A 6,098-nucleotide genomic window follows, 5' to 3' on the forward strand; every position below is an offset into this window, starting at 1 on the left:
TCTCACGCATGCATGCAAACTCAGACTAGTACACGCACACACACACACACACACATACACACACATACACACACATACACACACACGCACACACACCAATCCGCACAAACACACACACACACACACACACACACACACACACACACAAATACACACACAAATATACAAACACACACACGCAAACAAACACACAATTGTGAAATAATAAATGCTAAAATCAGTGACATGTCACTGTGTGTGTGTCTTTCTCACCCTTTTACGAGTCATTTCGCCATTCTTGTATTCTGTGTTCTGGTCACAGTTTGTCATGTCGGTGTCGGTGTCGGTTTCGGTGCCAGAGTCCGTTCTCCAGTTTTATGTTAGGAGTTCTGGTTACAACTTGTGGTGTCGGAGGAAAAGGAAAGAAGTAGGACCTACCAGCAGCGCCTTCCAGCCACCCAATCGGATGAAGGCGTAAAGAGAAAACATGCATTGGTTGGGGATGAGAGGAAACTTCTTCACCATTTTCTATCTGAGATGTATTTTTGTTCAGTTTTAGTACTCATTACCCATAGTCTACCATTATCTGTCAACATCTCTGTCAGTCTGTTCCTACATTTCTATCACTGTGTATCTACAGTCCGTGGTGCCTTCAGATCTACCACTATGTACCCAGCTACAGATCTACCATTATGTACCTACAGTCTACCATTATGTGTCTACATCTCTATCATTCGGCACCTACAGTTCTACCACTGTGTACCTTGAGTCTACCATTAAGTGTCTACGTCTCTACCACTATGTGCCTACATCTCCAACACTCTGTGCCTATAGTTCTACCACTCTGTACCTATAGTCTACTATTATGTTTTTACAACTCTACCACTCTGTGTCTACATTTCTGCAACTCTGCATCTACTGTTCTACCACTCTGTGCCAACGTTCTACCACTATAATATATAGCTACAGTTCTACCAGTCTGTGCTTAAGTTCTATCACTAATTACCTACAGTTCTACCACTATGTGCTTAAGTTCTACCTCTAATTACCTACAGTTCTGCTACTCCACAACTATATTTCTACAGTTCTATCACTCTGTACCTAAAGTTCTGTAACTCTGTAACTATGTACATACGTTCCCACCACTCTGCCACTCTGTACCCAGTTTTACCAGACTAGCACTCTATACCTATAGTTCGGTAATTCTGTACATACAGTCCTGTCACTTAACTTACAGTTCTACCATTGGGTGGTTTACGGATGCTCTGGTATGGTTTGCTCCTTCTTTCCTGTCAAACATCTATCGCCCTTATCTCCGCTCCTTCTATTTTGTGTTTGTTACTGTCTTGTAGCACCTCTAATCTTCGGCACTTATACATTACTCTTACTAAAAACTAAAACAGTTCTGCCACGCTACCATTCTGTACTCACAGTTCAGTTCTACCCACTCTGTTTCTACAGTTCTACCACTATGTACATACAGATCTATTTCTCTGTGCCAACAGTTTTGTCTTTCTATGCCTGCCACCACAGACCGCCCCCCGCCATAAAGCGATATCTGCACGTTCCACCGTCTGACCCGCATCGATCCCAACGTCAGTTTGATGTTTAGTTAGGACAACACAACACAAACTGTTTGATGTAGGCGCACAAAAGCGAGTCGTTGGCGGGTGCTCTGGTGTGATTTGCTCTTTCTTTTCGGTCGTACATATTTCATCCTCTTCTTCTTTTTTTTTACTTTCCTTTTTTTTGGTAAAATACTCTCTAGTAACACCTATTATTTTCGGTATTTATAATTTCATAAGACCTATTTGTGCTGCAAGAGCCGTAAAACTCTTCGTTAAACTAAAACCACGTAGAGGCACCTACTGATGCCTTAAGGTGTATTACATGTTCATTTTAAACTGACAGTTGTCTTTGTGAAAAAATACTGCATAATGCAATCTTTCTTTCTTTTTTTAAACTTCTTTTTTATGTCCAAAATCCAATCAGAAAAAAGAGTCACTTGCGAGCCATATCGATATTTTTGAAACGCTGGTTCCAGATTGGATATCCTGTTTACGAAAAGAAGTAGTTTTTAATACGTTTATAAAAGAGAATTTTTATGTCCTGCGGGCAGCAGACGCACAAAACACAGGCTGCGTCGGCTGTGCCAGATTTTTGTTGCGACGGTCCGGCTGGACACCCTTCCTCTCGCCTGCGGCACGCCATGTCGTCAGAATTCCTGATTTCAGAATCCCAAAGGTAGCATTCTATTCTGAATTGTCCTCAGGGAAACGTTAAGTTGGCGCACTTTAAAAAAGCGCTACAAAGACACTTTGAAAGTTTCTCTGGAGTACTTTAATAATAAATCGTTCGACATGGTAGAGCCAAGCTCCTGGTGGACCCAGTTCGAGACCAGCACTTACTGTGGGCAGCAAACCAAATGACGTTTTATGAATAATAATAAATGCTGAAACCAAGAGAGAACCCCGTAAGTTGTGCATATCCACAACTGAAAGTGGGGATTTTAAATGTTCAAAATGTAGCAAAAGGTTTCTCTACCAGAATTGGTCTCATTGGCTATTGCAGAAGCCACAAGTCTTATTTTTGTGTAATTCCTCTATTTTGCTTGATAAATATTCTCCTCTGCGGAAGCATTTGTCATCGCCAGACACTGATGGACGATCTATTTTATAGCCATGGCCAAATAAACCAGGGTAATAGTAATCCGATCTTTCTCATCAAGAACCGGATCTGTGGCAGACTTGGGCGGTTATGGTTCATCATTCCTTCCTTTGTTCGGGTGCTCTTTTATATTACAGAAGTCAGAACATTGGTGGCACCCCCACCCCTCGTCCCGCAAATAATATAAAGTTATATTATCCTGATCTTTCGCCGTCACCCATCTGTTTAGGCTCTTCAAGTAAGTTGCTCTGGGTCTACCACTGTCTCGTTTGCCTTCGATTTCACTAAAAAGACTGTTATGCCAATTTAAGTGTCCCAGAAACTGTGTCTTTCTTTTTCTAATTGATTGTTTTAGTCAGGGAGTGACTCACGTGGGCTTCTTCAATGCCTAAGTCATTTGATGTTCTTTTAGTAAGCAGGGACGCTTTGTAATAATGGCTTTAAAAGATCTAGCTTTTTCTCTGACGGCAAACGAAGTCAAAAGAAAACCATGTATAACTTACATAGAGAACTTAAACTGGTATGGTATGGTATGGTATGGTATGGTATGGTATGGTATGGTATGGTATGGTATGGTATGGTATGGTATGGTATGGTATGGTATGGTATGGCACGGTGTGGTATGGTATGGCATGGTATGGTATGGTTACAAAGAGCGGATGTTACGTCATTCCTGATAAAGCCGCACCACATGACCAGAGCGCCCAGACGCTCCATGGCAGCAGGACGGCAGGACACCTTTACTGTGGTGTAGCAGTTAAGCACTTCGCTGACGCTCTCAGGAGACCCAATTTCGATTCCTGGGCGGGGAGCATTTTTTTAAAACTGACTATCTCCGTCTTTCTGCTAGATTTTTGTTTACCTTCAGCCTGGGTTGGCCCTGACAGGCGGGGTCGTAAGCCAGGCACCTATAAGGTTCAAATTACTTTGATGGGGACGTAAAAATATCAACATAAAAACGACCTTGTATGATATTGTCTCGTATGATGTAACATCAAAGACACCTTGCAGGTGGTTGATGAAAGTCTTCTCTAGAAAGGCCTTACATCTTTTATTTTTCTCTTTGGAGGGTGTCATTGGAAGGTCCTACTTCTTTTCTTTCACTCTATTGTTTCTGTACGTCTGTCTTACTTTTTCCCTGCACTAAATGACCGACCGTTATTGGGTCGATGGGCTTCTCTTTCAATTCAAATCAAATAGCACACAAATAGATATACCCTTTCACTTTCATCCATAATTGTATGAGGTTGTCACGTGGGGTGTGACGTCACAACTGCGCACGTTTTGTGCCCCAGTGGGTATTTTGGCAGCAACAATAGCATGTGTTTTTACACGAATCGGAAGCAACTCTTACAATGTCTAGAGTTTGAGTGCTTAATTGGCTACTTGCACTGTATGCTTCCCGCGGAAGCTGAAAATAATTCTGAGTGTTCTGGGGTCTGATGGGATAATAGTGTTACAAATTGTAAAGCGCAGAGAGCTTGCCATTGAGCGGGGACATGCGCTATACATGCTATTTATTACCTTTTTTTCTTCTTCTTTTGTCGCTATGGCCATTTTCAACCTAGTTTTCAAGTAGTTATCGTGTGGAACATCATTCTAATTGGATTGATATTCGAATCAACGAATGATTTCTTGCTGTAAAAAAGGCACCACAAAAATCTGCGTGGTTCGTTCATGAGCTGCTGTTTTCAAAGGTTTAGAGATTACAAAATGGGAAAGGATGTGGCAAGCAGCATAATTATGCCCCAACTTCTGGCTATATTGTAAAAATTGCTCAACAAAAGAACCTCATATGGTAAATCTTTAATCATCAATGAAGCAGTTTCTTTCAGTGTAGCAGAGATTTGTCTCAACATCTACCTTCCATCCTTCTTTTATTTCCATGTTCATTACCTATCCCTGAAAGTTTCCTGTGACGAGAGAAAGGTACGATGGTAATAGGTTTGGATGTGTCAAAACTCAGGTGTATTGCGCTGTTGTCGAGTCGATACCTCAGAATTACAAAGCTCTATTTATTGCTCAGTGTTTAGAAATTTGACGTAAAGAATTTTGAGCTTCCCAACTCAAACTTTTTCAAATTCAACTCTTTGAATATCTTTGTAACAGATCCGAGTAATCTTTCAGTTTTGATAGAGAAGATGGAACATTTGGTTTCTGATCTGTTGGTCTTAGTAACCCAAAACGGCCAAAAATATCAGATAGAATGTAGTAATTCTAAAGTAGCGGAGTGTCGAGTTACCAACACTATTATATAGAGCTGTGTCCTGGACAGTGTACGAAACACATGCTGCCAAACTCAATGGGTTTCATCTCTTCTGTCTGAGAAAAATAATGGACATTTACTAGAGAGATACGATCCCAGACATTGAAGTTCTTGAGAGGGTGAAAGCTCCAAGTATCTCATGCCACCTGAAGAAAATCCTGCTCAGACCGGCGGGACACTGACTTGGTCCGTATGCCAAACACACAGCTCCTCACAGCAGCGCTCACTTAGAACTACAAAGTTCTATATGGCATTTTGGGCCGTTTTGAGATTCTAAGGCCATGAGGTCAGACACTAAATGTTCTAACTGCTCTGTCAATAAAGTAAGATTATTCGGAGTCGTTATCAAGATATTCAAAGAATTGAAATCGAAAAAGCTTGAAACGTTGTGAAACTCAATATTTTTACGTCAAGTGTCTCAAAACTAGGTACTGAACAGATAGATAGAACTTTGTGTTTCTGAGGTAGCGAACTATTTTGTTCTCAGAATGGGTATATTATAGAAGGCGGAACATTGGTCCCCCCCCCCCCACCCTCCAATACACACACACCAAAAACAAAGGTAATGACACCCTGAAGACCTCTCTGAAAGATTTTCTCCACTGATGTGGATGTGTCGGACACCTCTGTCTTGACCAACCACAATGACCTAAAGCCGTGGCGTGTGACAGCAAGGCTTTTGAGTTCGTAAAGCAGAGGCAGCCAGAGGAGCAAGAAAAACGAGACAGTGCGAGACAGTCAAATCCTGAGATTGACACTGGCCCAACAGAACACAAGTGCTCTATTTGCGGAAAATTCTTCAACAAACGTTTTGCCGAACAGTTTTAAGGCACTTGCTACACTAATACATGATATTAGTACCGGAAAAAGAATAGAACTTAAAGGTCACTAGCGAAGCCATAAGTAGGTTCAACCAGCTAACCAATATGTTTAGGCAAATAAGCACATCCATTTTGGGAAGGGAAAGGCGATGTTTAGCGAATTGTGGCATTTGCGCACATCACAAGTTGCTTGCTATTATTTCTTTTACTTTACTCTCTTTACCCGTTGTTGCGGACGTGCTCTATGGCTTCTCTTCCTCCTTGGATGTCAAGGGTCGTCATCGGTGCATGATGGACGAACTACTGAGCAGCAGTAGTAGTAGTAGTAGTAGTAGTAGTAGTAGTAGTAGTAGTAGTAGTAGTAG

General features: G+C 41.5%; 1 long non-coding RNA gene across 1 annotated transcript in view; it reads right to left on the bottom strand.

Moving 5' to 3' along the window:
* The window catches only part of LOC101849537, a gene marked incomplete in the record, with an annotated part of 90,312 nt that overhangs the window by 82,805 nt on the left and 1,409 nt on the right, over window positions 1-6,098 (bottom strand).

This window comes from Aplysia californica, unplaced genomic scaffold (assembly GCF_000002075.1).
Source record: "Aplysia californica isolate F4 #8 unplaced genomic scaffold, AplCal3.0 scaffold00179, whole genome shotgun sequence".
NCBI lineage: Eukaryota > Metazoa > Mollusca > Gastropoda > Aplysiida > Aplysiidae > Aplysia > Aplysia californica.